At 41.8% G+C, this 18607-nt stretch overlaps 1 protein-coding gene and 1 non-coding gene across 3 annotated transcripts in view; both read right to left on the bottom strand.

The window, feature by feature from the left end:
- NUMA1 (nuclear mitotic apparatus protein 1) overlaps window positions 1-18607 on the bottom strand; it is a 77056-nt gene that overhangs the window by 43928 nt on the left and 14521 nt on the right. The gene's annotated exons all lie outside the window — the stretch shown is intronic.
- On the bottom strand, window positions 1283-1386 carry LOC119471954. Its single transcript, XR_005201056.1, has one exon. It is a non-coding gene; the product is annotated as a U6 spliceosomal RNA (small nuclear RNA).

Genomic DNA, 18607 nt, shown 5'->3' on the forward strand with positions numbered 1-18607 from the left:
AGGGAGGGGGGAAGAGAGGGGAGAGGGGGAAGGGAGGAGTGGGAAGGGAGGAGTGGGAAGGGAGGGGAAGGAGGAAGGGGAGGGGAGGAAGAAGGAGGGAAGGAAATTACCTTAAATTTAGTAGAGAGGGCTGCGTGCAGTGACTCATGCCTTAATCCCAGAACTTTGGGAGGTAGAAGCGGGCCTATTGCTTGAGCTCAAGAGTTCATGACCAGCCTGTCCAACATGGCAAAATCCCATCTCTACTAAAGATACAAAATTTAGCGTGTGGTGACACGTGCCTGTAATCTCAGCTACTTGGGAGGCTGAGGCAAGAGAATCACTTGAACTTAGGAGGCGGTGGTTGCGGTGAGCTGAGATTGCGCCATTGCACTCTAGTCTGGGTGACAGAGCCGGACTCTGTCTCAAAAGAGAAAAAAAAATTTTTAATTAAAATAAATAAATAAATTTCAGTAGAATTCAGATAGAGGTTGGAAGGGGGTGGTGACTGATTAGGAGCACAAAGGTTGTTTCAAACAGTCAAGTGATCCTCCTGCCTCAGCCTCTCTAGTAGCTGGGACTACATGCAGGTGCCATTGCACCAGGATTTATATTATCATTTTTGAAAGTTTAAACGAAAAAAGACTGGGGCTGGGTGTGGTGGTTCATGCCTGTAATCTCAACACTTTGGGAGGATCATTTGAGCTCAGAAATGCAAACTCCTCAGGAGATCAAGGCCAGCCTGGGTAACATAGCAAGACTCCCATCTCTACAAAAAATAAAAGAATTAGCCAGGCATGGTGGCGTGCGCTTGTAGTCCTAGCTACTCAGGAAGCTGAGGTGGGAAGACTGCTTGAGTCCAGGAGTTTGAAGTTACAGTGAGCTATGATCATACCACTGCACTCCAGCCTGGGCAACAGAGCAAGACATGTCTCAAAAAACAAAAACAGAAACAAATACTAGGAGAGTTCAAGTCCCCAGTCATTGCCATGGGATGATTCTAACACAAATAATGAACCTGGTACTCAAGGCCCTCCATGACCAGGCCCAGTTCTAGCATCTAGAGTCGTTATGCCCTTACCCAAACCCTCCACCCTGCCAGGCAGGTCTGTAAGGTTACGAATTGTCCTGAGGATTAAACAAGATGATCTCAGGGGAGAGGCTCTGGATTATCTACAAATTACAACAGGAACAGCAACAATAATGACAGTCTTTAGATATTTATTATGCCAGGACATAAGTGACAGAGATAAGACTAGAAGGCATTGTACTGGGCAGTTTTATCTTATTTTAATAAAATTTTTAAAAAATATGGAACTTGACAAATTTGCATGTCATCCTTGCAAAGGGGCCATGCTAATCTCTATATTGTTCCAATTTTAGTACATGTGCTGCTGAAGCAAGCACTGGGCAGTTTTGAAGATGAGGAAATCTGAGTCTCAGGATCTAGGAGACTTACACGATTTAGTCATATAGTAAGTTGTCTACCTTGTCCCTGTATTATTCTCCCTCTCTTTTTTTTTTGAGATGGAGTCTCTCTCTGTCGCCCAGGTTGGAGTGCAGTGGTGCAATCTTGGCTCCCTGCAACCTCCAGCTCCCGGGTTCATGTGATTCTTGTGCCTCAGCCTCCTGAGTAGCTGCGATTACAGGCATGAGCCACTGGACCCAGCCAACCTATATTATTCTCTATAGCTTTTAAATAGACAATCACTGAGTGAATGAATAAAAGCTAGCCCATTCTCAGTGAATCAAAAAAGCCATGCGCTTTTCCTCATGAAAATCAACTTTTTTTTTTTTTTTGAGACAGAGTTTTGCTTTTGTTGCCCAGGCTGGAGTGTAATGGCACAACCTCAGCTCACTGTAACCTCCACCTCCCGGGTTCAAGTGATTCTCCTGCCTCAGCCTCCCAAGTAGCTGGGATTACAGGCACCCAACACAACGTCCAGCTAATATTTTGTATTTTCAGTAGAGATGAGGGTTCACCATGTTGGGCAGGCTGGTCTTGAACTCCTGACCTCAGGTGATCCACTTGCCTGGGCCTCCAAAGTGCTGGGATTACAGGAGTGAGCCACCATGAGGTCAAAAAGCAACTTCTTAATATAATCGAACAGCTTCAATTTCAAAACTAATCACTAAAGAATTTTTTTCTGAGGATGTGAGAGCTTTACAAACATTAAAGGACCAAAACTCCTCTGTAAACAACAGGCACCAAGAAGTCTTCTACTAGGAGGGATGTTATCTCAAGGGTGAGAGGGAGAGGCCAAAAGGAAACCCTGGTGCTAGAGGGAAGGACTGCTGTTTCAGGAGCCTGACCTTGAGCTTATTTATTATGGCCTCATTCTCCTTCTCCAGAGGATAGTGGCTGATTAATGAGGCAGTGTTGGTAAGCCTGAGGCTTCCTGGGGAGAAAAGCAGAGGGTAAATCAAAACCCAGAGAGGATTCATTATAACATCCAAGAGGCCCACTCAGTTCTTTCTCAAGAAGGTCTTTCTACAAAACAGCTAAGAACCTCTCCACCCTGTTTCACTGTCACAGAGGAGTAAAATGGCTCTGTCCCTACAGGCAACATATCAACATATCTAGCACAACATTTGCTCACAAACACAGAACTAATTAAGAAATGCGAAAGAACCTGAAACGGAGGGAGAATATTCTGACTGGAGACAGCCTCCATAGTGGTAGAAATAGATCTGGTGTTGAAAGCCCCCGGAGGGGGGATGGGTCACTTACTAGCTATGTGGCTTAATGCTAGTCACAGAGGCAAATTACTGGGACCGAAGCTAAGGTCAGATGAGATCTAAAGTACCTTTTCAGGGCCAGGCATGGTTGCTTGTGCTTGCAATCCCAGCACTTTTGGAGGCCAAGATGGGAAGATCACTTGAGCCAAGGAATTTGAGACCAGCGTGGGCAACATAGTGAAACCCTGTCTCTACAAAAAAATTACATATATCTGGGCATGGTGGTGTGTGTCTTGTAGTCCTGGAAACTTGGGAAGCTGAGGTGGGAAGATCACTTGAGCCCAGGAGTTTGATGTTATAGTGAGCTATGATCATGCTACTGCATTCCAGCCTGGGCAATACAGTGAAACTCCGTCTCTAAAAAAAATAAACAAAGTACGTTTCCACCTCCAAAAATTTCCACAGTTCCTTCCACAGGATACCATTCTCAACAACAAATCTTGCAATAGAACTTGTCTCCTCAGAATCTGGTCAAAACGTTACTAGTTAGGGTGTTCTTTCTAGCAAATCTCCTAGAAACAGGAACATTGTGTGTTACCCTATTAGGACCCATCCCCAAAGTGAGACACATGTGGGTGCTTCATTAATACTCTGTTGAAAGGTCTTTGGAAACTGGTAGTACCAACTTAGCATGGCATACAATGCAAGGTGATTGGAGCTACACTCAAGGAACTATAAGGCAGCTTTTCAAAAATAAAAGCAACAAAATGCAATTTATAACTACCTCTGTCTAAACAGCCTGAAGCAAAGTGCTTTCTATACCCAGGTCCTCACCCCTTCTTCTCTCCACCTATCTACTTTATCTTCCCTGTCCTACCCAGCACTGAGACCCTTGTCTTTCTGGTTCCAGGTCCACTTTTCCTTTTTCCACACCAGAATGCCTTTAGTCACTGATAGAAATGAACAAACATGAACATGAGTTCTAAACAGGAAGCTAGATTGCCTCAAGAATCAAACTTGTCAATATGTTACTAATAAGTGAAATAAGTGGGAATGGTGTCTAACATGGGCATGATAAAATAAAACCCTAAAATACATATTGTGCTAGGGATCTGAACAGACTTCAGGATTTTTTAAAGAAGGCTGTGTCTCACATCTCAATTAATCTTCCCAAAAGAACCCTAAGAGGCAAGGTTTATTCCAATTTTATAGATTAGGAACCTAAGGCTCAGCAAGAAGAAAATACCTACCTCAAGGTCGATTGGTAAGGTTGCAGAGTCAGACTTCAAAGAGACATTTTCTAAATCCAGTGCTCTCTCCAGCACATCTCAACTACATCCTCTATCTTTCTCACCAGTATAGGCCTTTATGTATACAAAGCATTTCTGCATTCACTGTTCATATGGTTCCTGCCACAGCTCTTGCTTCTGCCACCTCATGACAAGGGCAATGCAAGTGTCTAAATGTTACCAGATCTATCCCACCCTTTTTTTTTTTTTTTTTTTTTTTTTTTTTTTTTTTTTTTGAGACAGGGTCTCGCTCTGTCACCCAGGCTGGAATGCAGTGGCACAATCATAGCTCACTGCAACCTCAAACTCCTGGGCTAAGGTGATCCTCCCACCTCAGCCTTACAAGTAACTTGTACAACAGGCATGCGCCACTATGCCTGGCTATTTTTAATTTTTAGTAGAAACGAAGTCTTGCTATGTTGCCTAGGCTGATCTCAAACTCCTGGGCTCAAGCGATCCACCTATATTGAACTCCCAAAGTGTGGGGATTAACAGGTGTGAGCCACCGTGCCAGCTTATCGCCACTTTTAAAGATGCCAATAAATAACTTGATCACCATTAGATAAAATAAATCCTATGTATCTGGCATCACTGAGAAGTGCAAAATTTCACAAAAACAATTTTCCTACTAACTGAAGTTTATCCCTTTTAAGGAAAAGCTCTTTCTTTATATCAAAACACATTCTCCAAAATACAGATGATATATTACTCTTTACTTATAATTAATAAAATTTAATCAGGGATATTCGACCATAAACATGATATAAACATCCTATAAACTGTGCTAGGAATTCAAAGATGAATCTTTTTTGTTTTGTTTTTGTTTTTTGAGACAGGGTCTCACTCTGTTGCCCAGGCTGGAGTGCAGTGGTGCAATCTCAGCTCACTGCAGCCTCCGCCTCCCAGGCTCAAGTGATCTTCTCCGCCTCAGCCTCCCAAGTAGTTGGGGCTACAAGGCATGCACCACCATGCCTGGCTAGTTTTGCATTTTTTTGTAGAGACGGAGTTTTGACATGTTGCCCAAGCTGGTCTTGAGCTCAAGTGATTGGCCCACCTTGGCCTCCCAAAAGCCAGCACTTGATCTGGCCCAAAGATAAATCTTTAAACTTGAGTTTATAATCTTGTAGAGGAAGAGCACATCTATAACCATAATATGAAGCCAAGGAATGTGGGTATGCTTGGGGTATGCTGAAAGGAAAGTGAGATAATACAAGCAAGGCTAGTGGGGACCAACAACACAGGGTGACTTACTGAAGAGCAGTGAGAGGCGCTGAAGAGTCCCGGACAGGAGAATGGTATACTACTTGTGCTTTTTGAAAAGATGACTCTGGCACAACAGTGAGGCCAGATGCAGAAAATGGACTTAAGCAGCAGCTGTAGAGGTGAAGAGAAAACTGCACTGCCAACACAGGGGCAGTAGGAACCAAAACAGGTGGATTTTTCCAGCTGTGGCAGGAAAGGTGGGGAGCTAAAGAGACCACTGAGATTCTTGCTTTGGTGAAAAGACTTCAGAATGGGAAAATAAAAGAAGGTACCAGTTTAGAGGAGCAGTGAGGGACTAATTCAGGATGGGATGATGGGGAAAGCTTTACAGATGAAGTGAGGTTTAAGCTAGATACTTAAATATGAGCAGGCTATGTAGAGTTTCACCAAAAAGTAAAAAAGGATCATTCTAGGCAGAGAAAACAGCACATGCAAAGACAGAGCATATTACAGCTGAGCAATGGCATGCAGTTTTAGGACAGTGCATCAGATGGTAAGAAGCATAAGTAATACTAAATTGTGAGGCACTTGCCTCATGCTAAGAAACTGTAGGTGATGAGAAGACAGTAAGGTTTCTAAAGGGAGAAGGTAAAGTGGAGCAGCATGATCAGGGCTACGTTTCAGAAGGGAAACTGCATGAAGTACAGACTGGAATGGTAAGACACAAGAGGAAGGCAATAGAGCATAATGGCTAAGATTATGAGGTCTGAACTTAAGACAACCTAATACAAATTGTGGGTAGATAGCTAATAGCTCTGTAACGTTGGGCAAATTATTTACTCTCTCTGTGCCCTCATTTTCCCCATCTGTAAAATGGGAATAACAATAGTACTTAATCAGGCACATGCCACCATCCCTGGCTAATTTTTATTATTTTTGTAGAGACAGGATCTTGCTATGTTGTCCAGGCTGGTCTCAAACTCCTGGCCAAAAGTGAAGCTCCCACCTTGGCCTCCCAGAGCACTGGGATAACAGGTATGAGCCACTGTGCCCAGCCCATAGTTTCTAATTATGCCTTTTTGTATTTTATTAATAATTTATCTTTCTCTTACTGCCTTAAGTTCCATGAAATCACAAACTATGTGCTCACTATTGAATTCTTGGAAATCAGCACAATGGCTGGCACAGCATGAGCACCTGATAAGTACTTCTTGAATGAATGAAAAGTTTCAAACTATATCTTTTAAATAAACTCTATTTAAATGTAACCTTTACATAGAACCCCAGGACACAGATAAAAGACAGTCTGAAGTAAGGGATGAATGGAGGCCTGTTCCCTCTGCTTCCCCCTGGTTCTTGAGTCAGTTATATAGTTCTGTAAAGCTTTACAGAATGCAGTGCAAAAATCATCCTTTTTTGTTACAAGCAAGAAGTAATGTATGTCTGAAGTAAGGCAATGACAATTTAAAAAGCAACAATAGCTTTGAGAATTCTGACAGGCCCTAACAACCAATTACAGTAGGCCCCCTGTATTCATGGGTTCCACTTCTATGGATTCAACCAACCTGAGATCAAAAACATTTAAAGGAAAAAAAAAAAGCATCTGAACAACATCCAAGCCAGTAACTCTATTGCTGCATTATTTCTGTGTTTAACTGTGAAACTTGCTTCTTGTCTGTACCCTTGAAATTGAATAAAATTTCATGAGACTCCTTGCTAAAGTAGAAAAAAAAAAAAAGCATCTGTACTGAAGATGTATCAACTTTTTTTCTTATTATTCTAAACAATACAATGAACAACTATTTACATAGCATTTACACTGCATTTTGTAAGTAACCCAAAGATGATTTAAAGTATATAAAGGATGTGTGTAGGTTACATGCAAATATTATACATTTTATATCAGGGACTTGAGCATCTAGGGGTTTTGGTATCTGTGGAAACTCCTGAAACCAATTCCTCACAGATACTGAGGGACAACTGTGTAGGTGAAGAAAGAGAAAAGGATAATTCTTGAAGCACCTCTAAATTTCCTAGCTTGAGTGAATAGATGAACATGTGTCAAAAAGCAAGATAAGAATGTAAGAGTAACAACAATTTCCATTCATTTGAGCATAGTATCACCCCTATCAAGTGAATATTATTAATACCCTTTATTTATAGAGTAAGTCTCTCACAATGTTAAGCAACCTGTCATGATCTTAGCAAAGATCATGAGGCTAACAAGTAGCAGAATTAAGATTCAAACCCGGCCGGGCGCGGTGGCTCACACCTGTAATCCCAGCACTTTGGGAGGCCGAGGTGGGTGGATTACGAGGTCAAGAGATCAAGACCATCCTGGCCAACACGGTGAAACCCCGTCTCTACTAAAAAAATACAAAAATTAGCTGGGTGTGGTGGTATGCGCCTGTAGTCCCAGCTACTCGGGAGGCTGAGGCAGGAGAATTGCTTGAACCCAGGAGGCGGAGATTGCAGTCAGCCGAGATTGTGCCACTGCACTCCAGCCTGGTGCCTGCCGACAGAGCAAGACTCCGTCTCAAAAAAAAAAAAAAAAAAAGATTCAAACTCAAGTCTGTCTGACTCCAAGTCCAAAATCTAAACCGTCCTGCTATACTGGCAAGTATTTTGAGAGTTAGCTCTCAGACATGAGGTTTCTCCTGGATATACAGTTAGAAATAATCAGTAATTAATGAAAAATATGATTTGGGGTTAGAGATATGGATTTGGGCTCCATTTGGAACAGTGAATCAATTCAGAAGAGTGTCTATGAGAGAGAATCATGCTTGCTTATAAGGCCTGTAAATGGGTGCTATACTCATTTGTGACTGAAGTTTGTTGATGCACTAAGATCTCTGCTTTGCACAGATCTAGTGGTCATCAGCATTAAGAGAGGAAGTAAGAAACTTTAGGAGAAATTCCAGATCTCTGGGGATTCCTGTTAGGACTTTAGGACTTCTATATTATTTTTATTTTGGGAGAATTTAACAGAAAGCCAGTGACACCACCAATGTCAACAAAAAGTAAGACAGTAGAGGTGATAAAGAGAATTGATTTGGGGATCATCCTTCATTTTCTCTCCTGCTTGAGATTCCACCCCTCTCAACAAAAATGACTAGTATTTGTGTATGGCTCTTTACCACTAACAAAGTGTTTCCCATTTACAAAGTATTTCCTGTTTACAATAATTTCATATGAACCTCACAACAGCTCTGAAAGGTGAGGGCATTATTGTTTTCACTTTACCAAAGAGGAATGAAATCCAGAAAAGTTAAGTTTACCTTGCCTAAGGTCACACAGCTAAAAAGCAACCAGACCACAATGCAACCCTGGTCTTCTGGCTCCAAATCTGGGGCTCTTTCCAGAAGACTCACCTGAGACAACCATGAGCCACTCACTTATGAACCAAGAGTCACCATCTCTATGTATACTTTTACTGCACTTGAAAATAAAACAGTAGGGGGATAGTGACTGGGAAGGGAGTTAACAGTATGCTGGTAATGTTCTGTTTCGTGATGTAGGTGCTAGTAACACAGGTATGTTCACCTTGTGGAAAAGTCCTCGGGCTGTGAACTTTGTGTACTTTTCTGTATATATGTTATACTTTATTAAATACTAGGCAAGTCAGGCACGATGACTTGCACTTGTAATCCCAGTGACTCAGGAGACTGAGATGGGAAGAACACTTGAGCTCAGGAGTTCAAGATTAGCCTGGGTGACAAAGTGAGACCCCCATCTCTCAAAAATTAAAATAAAAATATTGCAAAGAAGACTGGACTAAAAATTTAAAAAGAAAAAAAAAAAAACTAAAAAAAATAAAGTAAAATTTGTCTGGGCACAATGGCTCGTGCCTATAATCCCAGCACTTTGGGAGGCTGAGGCAGGCGGATTGCCTGAGGTCAGGAGTTTGAGACCAGCCTGGCCAACATGGTAAAATCCCATCTCTACTAAAAATACACACGCACACACACACACACACACACACACACACACTGAATTAGCTGGGTGTAGTCGTGCATGCCTGTAATCCCAACTACTCGGGAGGCTGAAGCACAAGAATTGCTGGAACCCAAAAGGTGGAGGGTTGCAGTGAGCTGAGATCACACCACTTCACTCCAGCCTAGGTGACAGAATGAGACTCTGTCTCAACAAAAACAACCACAAATAAAAAAAAAAAAAAAATAGCCAGGTATGGTGGCATGCCTTAAGTCTCAGCTACTCAGTTGGCTGAGGCAGGAGGATCCCTTGAGCCCAGGAGTTTGAGGCTTCAGTGAACTATGATTGTGCCACTGTACCCCACCCTGGGTAACATAGCAAGATCCCATCTCTTAAAAAAAAAAAAAAAAAAGCAAGCGAAACTGAGAATCAAAACTCAGGAACACTAAGTTGGATGCGTCACATATATTTACTCAATTTCTCAAACAGTAGCTACATATAGGACATCTACCAGTTATATAAGAATGTACAAAATCCTTGCACACTCAAATAATGTATCTACCCAATTGTCCCAATCCAGAACGTCTTAGTGATATGAATGAATCTAACAGGATTGGAAGTAAGGGAAGCCCAGGAAAGGACCAAGGTTAATGGCACTGAAAATGGAACTACCCTACATAATCAATGATGAGATATCTCAATTTTAGAGACAACAAAAATGTGGAAAAAAAAATGGCCAGTGACAGCCGAAAGATATTATCAATTGTAAAATACATCCCAATTTCAGTATTAAAATGTAAAAAACAAACAAACAAAAAGCAAAAAACAAAGCATTTTAAAACAAATGAAATATAATATTCTAATCTCAAAGGTGGCTCAATTGTGGGATAAGAGATTCGTGAAGCACATCTCCTTGTACCAGCTCTTTGTTTTAGAGATGAGGACACTAAAGCCTTCATTTATTAAATAACCTTATTAAATTAAAGCTCACACATCAGAAAGTTGATAACTACCACTACAAAGCTGGTTCCTTGACTGCTCATTCTCTTGCCACTACCCAGATGCCTCCTTTAAATCCAAAAGGAGATTTACATATTAATTCCAAATTACAACTCTATTTTGATTTTCATATTTCTTAAATTAACTCTCTAAAAAATAATAAAAGTTAACCTTTAAAATGGGCACGGGGGCTCACGCCTATAAATCCCAACACTTTGAGAAGCTGAGGCAGGCAGATCACTAGAGGTCAGGAGTTCCAGACCAGCCTGGCCAACATGGCAAAACCCCATCTGTACTAAAAATACAAAAATCAGTTGGGCGTGGTGGTGGGCACCTGTGTTCCCAGCTGCTTGGGAGGCTGAGGCATGAGAATTGCTTGAACCCAGGAGGTGGAGATTGTAGTGAGCCAAGATCACACCACTGCACTCCGTTCTGGGCAACAGAGCAAGATTCCATCTTAAAAAAAAAAAAAAAAAATCAATTAAGATGAAACGATGCTTAGGAAACTTCATTTCTTGCTTATACAAGTTGGTTTTTCTAGTTCTTCAAAACCAATGAAGCAATACAAAGTTAGATAAAAGACAAAAATAGTAATCTCCCAGCCCCTTTCCATTTCTCTCCAAGGCCTTCTACAAGATGAGAAATGGTAATAAATTTTTGTGCCCACAAAAAACATAAATACAAATACATTAGGAAGGGTTTTGCTGGTCTCTGTTTTTAGAAAACTAGGTTTACACTTTACACATTGCTCTGCAACTTATCTAATAATTTATCAACATCTTCCCAAGCATCAGTAACTAAAATTCTAACTCATACTTTTAAAAAGCTACATAAGGCTGGGCACGGTGGCTCAAGCCTGTAATCCCAGCACTTTGGGAGGCCGAGGCGGGTGGATCACGAGGTCAAGAGATCGAGACCATCCTTGTCAACATGGTGAAACCCTGTCTCTACTAAAAATACAAAAAATTAGCTGGGCATGGTGGCGCGTGCCTGTAATCCCAGCTACTCAGGAGGCTGAGGCAGGAGAACTGCCTGAACTCAGGAGGCGGAGGTTGCGGTGAGCCGAGATCGCGCCATTGCACTCCAGCCTGGGTAACAAGAGCGAAACTCCGACTCAAAAAAAAAAAGCTACATAAAAGTCCATGTAAGGAATATACCATAATGTGTTCACATATTTTCTATCGAGGAACATGGCTATTTTCAATGTTACCATTTCAAACAATACTGCAATGAGTATCCTTAACATTATTTCAAATGAAAGAAAAAAAACTATTTCTACACACATACTTTCCTTGCTGTCCCATGTTTTGATTACTACCTGTCTTATCATCATCCCTACTCCCTTGCTCAGAGAATTATCCTCAGGGTCCGGTGTGATGACAGACAGCAAAGTAATTTGGAGAATGTCAAGACAAGACATGTGATAGTTACTGTTGGTAAATTGGAAATGGCCTGTCTCGGCTGCCTCTCCCAGTCACTTGCACATGCTAACCCCCCTCCTCCCCTTGTATGTGCTCCCTGTTCTGGTCTCAGCAGCTGCTTCCAACTCAACTGATGTAAGCAGAGCTGGCTACTTTGTCACACTCCTGACCCTGGCAAGTGCAGACGGGCCCAGGAGCTCTCCAAACAATTGGGAAGGAGAAAAGAATACATTATTACTGTGAAATAATATAATACAGAAGTATCTAGGTAAAATATAAAACTTCCTCTTCATTAAGCCTCAACCCACATTTGCCAATGGCACTACCCACCTCAGAACTGACCACTATTAGTACCTTTCAGATTTTTCCTAACCATGTACACACACAGGTATATATTCACATACAGGTATGTGTGTTTGGTCTATATACCTGTAATCCTACCATATAATATGTTCTGAAACTTGCCCTTCTCACTTAAAAATTTCTCTGACATATTTCCACATCAGCATGTAATAGATTCCTCATATTTTTAATTAATTTTTTTTGAGACATGGTCTCACCGTGTCACCAAGGCTGGAGAATAGTAGTGCCATCATGGCTCACTGCAACCTTGACCACTTGGGCTCAGGCGATTCTCCCACCTCAGCCTCCCGGTAGCTGGAACTACAGGTGTGCACCATCATACCTGGCTAAATTTTTATATTTTTTGTAGAGATAGGATTTCACCATGTTGCCCAAGCTGTTCTCAAACTCGTAGGCTCACACAATCTGGCTACCTAGGCCTCCCAAAGTGTTGGGATTACAGGTGTGAGCCACCATGCCTGTCAATTCCTTACACTTTTAAAAGCTTAAAAAAATCCTACGGTAAGGATGTACCACAACTTTGTTTTCCCATTTTGCTACATCTGGATATTTAGTTCATTCACAGTGTTTTGCTATGTCAAAGAATGCTGCATTGATAATACGGGCAGCACATCTCTAATTTTACACACAAGTTAATATTTCTCTAGGATATATATCAATAATTAGAACTGATGGGTTCTGAAAAGCTTGTGTATTTTAAATGTCAACAGATATTCCCAAAGTACCATCTAAAACTGTGTACTAGTTTATAGTCTCACCAACAGAGGATAAAAATTCCCATCGACACTCTTCTACTAACATATTATATAAAAGATAGAATATATTATTGTTTTAATTTATATCTTATTTCCAGAAAAGTTAAACATCTACTCATACGTGCAACTGTTCATTCTTATTTCTTATGAAAGGTATTACCATTTTGATTTTAAACATGAGGGTTCAGAGATGCTCGAGTGATACAACCAGTAAGTAACAGACATCAGTGCTGTTTTTAAAATATTTCTCAACAAAACTAGGCCTCTTTCTGTCAAGTGTGCTTCCCCCTACCAGCAGCCAGCAAACTATGGCCTGTAAGTTAGCAGCCCATATTTTGTAAATCAAGTTTTACTAGAACATAGCCACGCCCATTCATTTAAGTATTGTCTATGGCTACTTTTGTTCTCTAATGGCAGAGGTGAGTAGTTACAACCACACGGTCTGCAAAGCCTAACATATTTACTACCTGGGTCTAAACAGAAACAATAACCTGGCTGGGCAGAGTAACTCACACCTGTAATCCCAGTACTTTGGGAGGCCAAGGTGGGTGGATTGCTTGAGCCCAGGAGTTCAAGACCAGCCTGTGCAACATGGCAAGACTCCTTCTCTACAAAATTACAAAAATAGCTGGTCGTGGTGGCATGCACCTGTAGTCCCAGATACTCAGGAGGCTGAGGTGGGAGGACTGCTTGAGCTTGGGAGGTTAAGGCTGCGGTGAGCCATCATTGAGCCATTGCATTCCAGCCTGGGAGACAGAGGGCAACTCCGTGTCAAAAAAGCAAAAAATAAAAAAATAAAATAAAGAGTTAACACCTAAAGAAAAGCTCAAATCTGGGCACGGTGGCTTGTGCCTGCAATACCAGTACTTTGGAAGGCCAAGAGAGACCCCATCTCTACAAAAAATATAAATAAAAATTAGCCAGGCACAGTGGTGTGTCCCTGTAGTTTCACCTACTTGGGAGGCTGAGGCAGGAGGACCCCTTGAACCAAGGAGTTCAAGGTTGCAGTGAGCTACAATTGCACCACTGCACTCCAAAACCTGGGTGACAGAGCAAGACCCTGTTTCAAAACAAAAAAATAAAAGCTTCTCAGAGAGAATTAGTTATGGTCTAACTGGCTACAGCCACAGCATGGCTATGTTACAGTGTGTGGCTCATTTTCAAATAAACTTATATCCATTATAGGTCTGGTATATAATCCAAAAGGAAAGAGCCCAAAACACTCAAACGAAGTCAAAAGACCTATCTTTACTTATGGTTTGCAACATCAAAAGATTTCCTATGCACTATTCTTCTTCCTCCTTGTTTCTTTTTTTGGAGACAGAGTCTCATTCTGTTGCCCAGGCTGGAATGCAGTGGTACAATCACAGCTTACCACAGCCTCAACCTCCCAGGCTCAAGTGATCTTCCTTCCTCAGGCTCCCGAGTAGCTGGGACTACAGACATGTGCCACCACACCTGGCTAATTTTTGTACATTTTGTAGAGACAGGGCCTCTCCATGTTTCCCAGGCTCATCTCAAACTCCTGGGCTCAAGCTATCCTTCTGCCTCTGCCTCCCCAAGTGCTGGGATTACAAGCATAAGCCACCATGCCTGGCCCCTTATTTCATTTCATCTAATGGGAAACAAATAAATCTGGTACCTACTGTCCTTCCATGATTTTGACAATGTAGTTCCCGCCCACACACCATGATGATAATACAAAACCAAAGCAAGCCTCACTATGTCTGCTGCTAAATACCCCCAACACACACACATACACACCACACCACACCACACCACACCACACACCACAGGTGTCTCCTTCCCTTTTACTAGCAGAAGATTTGCTAGGAAGCAGCTGAACATTTCTAGCCAACTGCTAAGAGCTAGGGCCCCTGACCATTGTGGGAAAGGAGGGCCAATTCTCCCCTCTAGATTATACCCTTCTGAAGATCCTGGCCATGAAAGAAGTCATTTCTCCAGAGAATTTTAAGCCATTAGGATCCTGTAGGGTACACAGGGAAGGTGCCATCCTCCCCATTTCATAAGTGGAGGAATTCAGCGTAACTTTTTTCATTTCCTCTTACTTCAAAAGATCATTTTAGGTAATAGATTCATTTAGGTAATATCAGTGATCTTTTCAATTTCTCCTCCTATCCACTCACAAATTTTCATTTATAAAACAATAGTAAGAAAAAAACAGCTATCATACTCTCCAGGAAATTTAACTTAATCTAGAATTTTGAATGAGAAATTAATAAAGAGCAGTGCATTTTATTACGCAAATAAACAGGCATCAAGTGGTTCTCTGGATAGGAATTTGGCAATCTTAATGCCTATAATCCCAGTACTTCGGGAGGCTGAGGTGGGCAGATCATCTGAGGTCAGGAGTTCGAGACCAGCCTGACCAACATGGAGAAACCCCGTCTCTACTAAAAATACAAAATTAGCCAGGCGTGGTGGTGCATGCCTATTAATCCCAGCTACTCAGGAGGCTGAGGCAGGAGAATCACTTGAATCTGGGAGGCAGAGGTTGCAGTGAGCTGAGATCGTGTCTCTCCACTCCAGCCTGGGCAACAAGAGTGAAACTCCATCTCAAAAGACAAAACAAACAAACGAAAAAAAACCAACCTTGATATTCAGGCCAGGTGTGTTTGTAGTGCATGCCCAAAATCCCAGCACTTTGAGAAGCTGAGGTGGAAAGATTGCTTGAGCCCAGGAGTTCGAGACCAGCCTGGGCAACACAGTGAAACCTCATCTCTACAAAAAATAAAAAATTAGTCAGGCATGGTGGTACACACCTGTGGTCCCAGTTACTTGGGAGGCTGACATGGGAAGATCGTTTGAACCCCAGAAGGTTGAGGCCGCAGTGAGCTGCGATCACGCCATTGCACTCCAGCCTGGGTGACTGAGTGAGACTCTATCTCAAAACAAACAAACAAAAATGTTCATATTTGGCTGGGCATTATGGCTCATGCCTGTAATCCCAGCACTTTAAGAGGCTGAGGCAGGAGGATCTCTTGAGGCCAGGAGTTCGAGACCAGCAATCTTCTTGTCTTAGCCTCCCAAAGTGCTGGTGCTGGGATGACGGGCATGATGACAGGCCCAGCCTAAAATAGTGAATTTTGTTACATACATTTTACCAAAACTCAAAGAGGAAAAAAAAAAAAAAAAAAAAGCTGTCTGGGTGCAGTGGTTGAAGCCTGTCCTCCCAGCACTTTGGGAAGCCAAGGTAGGATTGCTTGAGCCCAGAAGTTCAAGACCAGCCTAGGCAACACAGTGAGACCCTGTCTCTACAAAAAAAAATTTAAAAATTAGCCAGGTGTGCACCACACCTGGGGCTCCTGAGTAGTCCCAGCTACTCAGGAGGCTAAGGTGAGAGGATCACTTGAGCCTGACCCTGGGAGGCTGAAGGTGTAATAAGCTGTGATCATACCACTGCACTCCAGCCTGGGCAACAGAGTGAGATCTTGTGTCAAAAAAAAAAAAAAAAAAAAAAAAAAAAAAAAAGGTTGGATGTGGTGGCTCATACCAGTAATCAATCCCAGCACTTTGGGAGGCCAAGGTGAGTGGATCAAGAGGTCAGTAGTTTGAGACCAGTCTGACCAATCTGGTAAAACCCTGTCTCTACTAAAGATACAAAAATTAGCCAGGGGTAGTGGCGCGTGCCTGTAATCCCAGCTACTCAGGAGGCTGAGGCAGGAGAATTGCTTGAACCCAGAAGGCGGAAGTTGCAGTGAGCCAAGATGGCACCACTGCACTCCAGCCTGGATGACAGAGCGAAACTCACTCAAAAAAAAAAAAGTTCAGGCAAGGTGGCTCACGCCTGTAATCCCAGCACTTTGGGAGGCCAAGGCAGGCAGATCATGAGGTCAGGAGTTAAAGACCAGTCTGGCCAACATAGTGAAATCCTGTCTCTACTAAAAATACAAAAACTAGCTGAATGTGGTGGCACGCTCCTGTATTCCCAGCTCTTGGGAGGCTGAGACAGAAGAGTTGCTTGAACCTCAGAGGCAGAGGTTGCAATGAGCCAAGACCGAGCCATTGCATTCCAGCCTGGGCAACAGAGCAAGCCTCCCTCTCAAAAAAAAAAAAAAAAAAAAAAAAGAATTAAAAAGAAAAACAAAACTCATGGTCTTTCATCAAATAATGCCAATCACAGAAATAAAAGTTTAGGAAATAATCTGAACTACAAAGATATATGGACATTAATGGAATTATTTATCATTCTGAAAAACTGAAGAAAATAAATTATGACATGAACATACATATGACTTATGCAGTCACTTAAAATGTTTTAAATAAGTGTGGCTGGGTACAGTGGCTCACGCCTATAATCCCAGCACTTGGAAGGCTGAGGTGAGAGGACTGCTTAAGTCCAGGAGTTCAAGACCAGCCTAGGCAACATAGGGAGACTCCATGTCTACAACAAATAAAAAAATTACCTGGGCATGATGGCATGTGCCTATAGTCCCAGTTACTTGGGAAGCTAAAGCCGGAAGATCGCTTGAGCCCAGGACGTCAAGGCTGCAGTGAGCTAGGATTGCAACTATACCATCGCACTCCAGCCTGAGTGACAGAGAAAGACCCTGTCTGTGAAAAAAAAAAAAAAAAAAAAAAAAAAGTTTTAAATAATTTTAATGACATGGGGAAATACTCAAGACAGGTTAAATTTAAAAAGCAGGATATAGGCTGAGTGAAGTGACACATGCCTGTAATTTCAGCACTTTGGGAGGCGAAGGCAGGTGGATCACTTGAGCTCAGGAGTTCAAGACCAGCCTGGGCAACATGGTGAAACCCTGTCTCTACAAAAAATACAAAAATTAGGGACTCCATGTTTGGATCCCCTTCCATGAACACTTCCTTCGTGGTAGCTGTCTTTCTCTCTCCTGGATTTCCCCTCTGAGGTCCCCTTCCACACTCTCTTGTGGAAGGAAGCCTGTCTTCCCCTCCTAAGCGCCATCTCTCTGTATTCCCTTCCACTCAGTGTGGAAGCTGCTTTCCTCTCCTGGATTCCATCCTTCTGGATTCTGTCACTCAGTGTGAGAACTGGCTGTTTCTTTCTTTCTCCTTCTCCTTTTTCTCTAAATAAAATAAAATACAAAATACAAAAATTAGCCAGGCATGGTGGCATGCACCTGTAGTCCCAGCTACTTGGGTGACTGAGGTAGGAGGATCACTTGAGCCCAGAAGGTCGAGGCTGCAGTGAGCTGTGATCACACCACTGGACTCAAGCCTGGGTGGCAGAGTGAGACACTGTCTCAAAAAAAAAAAAAAAAGAAAAAGAAAAGAAAAAAAAGGGCAGGATAAAACTATTATGGTATGGCCCCATTTTAAAAACTATACATACAAATATTTATAGGCAGATAGATATATCATACACACATCTATCCCTCTCCCCACATTCTTGTGAGTTTGTATATGTGTACGTATACTTGTAAGGAAGTATACCAAATAATGTTCATTTCTGAGTTGTGGAATTATGGGTGCCTTTTACTTTCTCCCTTAACACATTATTTTTCATGTTTTCTAAGCAGCATCACATACAATTAGGAAAAAAGTTAGTTTCATATTGTTTAATCTAGTAATCTACTTGTAGGTATGTATCATAAGTAACCAAAAATGTAGACAAAAACTTATGCATAATCATGTTCATGTAAAGATACACAAAAAGCTATTAATAAATAATGATTACTTCTGCAGAGAAGGATTAGGGTAAAGACTTTTTTGGGGACTTATTTGTTATATCTATTACAAAAATGATTTGAAAAAAAATTTCATTGTTTTTTCTTAAAAACGTGAAAGCATATAACAATTCTATATGATAGACTATTATGCAGCCATTACAAATATTTATGAAGAGTACATAAAAGTTTACATAGTGAGGCTCAAGCCTGTAATCCCAGCACTTTGGGAGGCCGAGGCTGGTGGATCACGAGGTCAAGAGATCGAGACCATCCTGGTCAACATGGTGAAACCCCGTCTCTACTAAAAATACAAAAAA

Source organism: Cebus imitator, unplaced genomic scaffold (assembly GCF_001604975.1).
Source record: "Cebus imitator isolate Cc_AM_T3 unplaced genomic scaffold, Cebus_imitator-1.0 Scaffold79, whole genome shotgun sequence".
In the NCBI taxonomy this organism is placed as follows: domain Eukaryota; kingdom Metazoa; phylum Chordata; class Mammalia; order Primates; family Cebidae; genus Cebus; species Cebus imitator.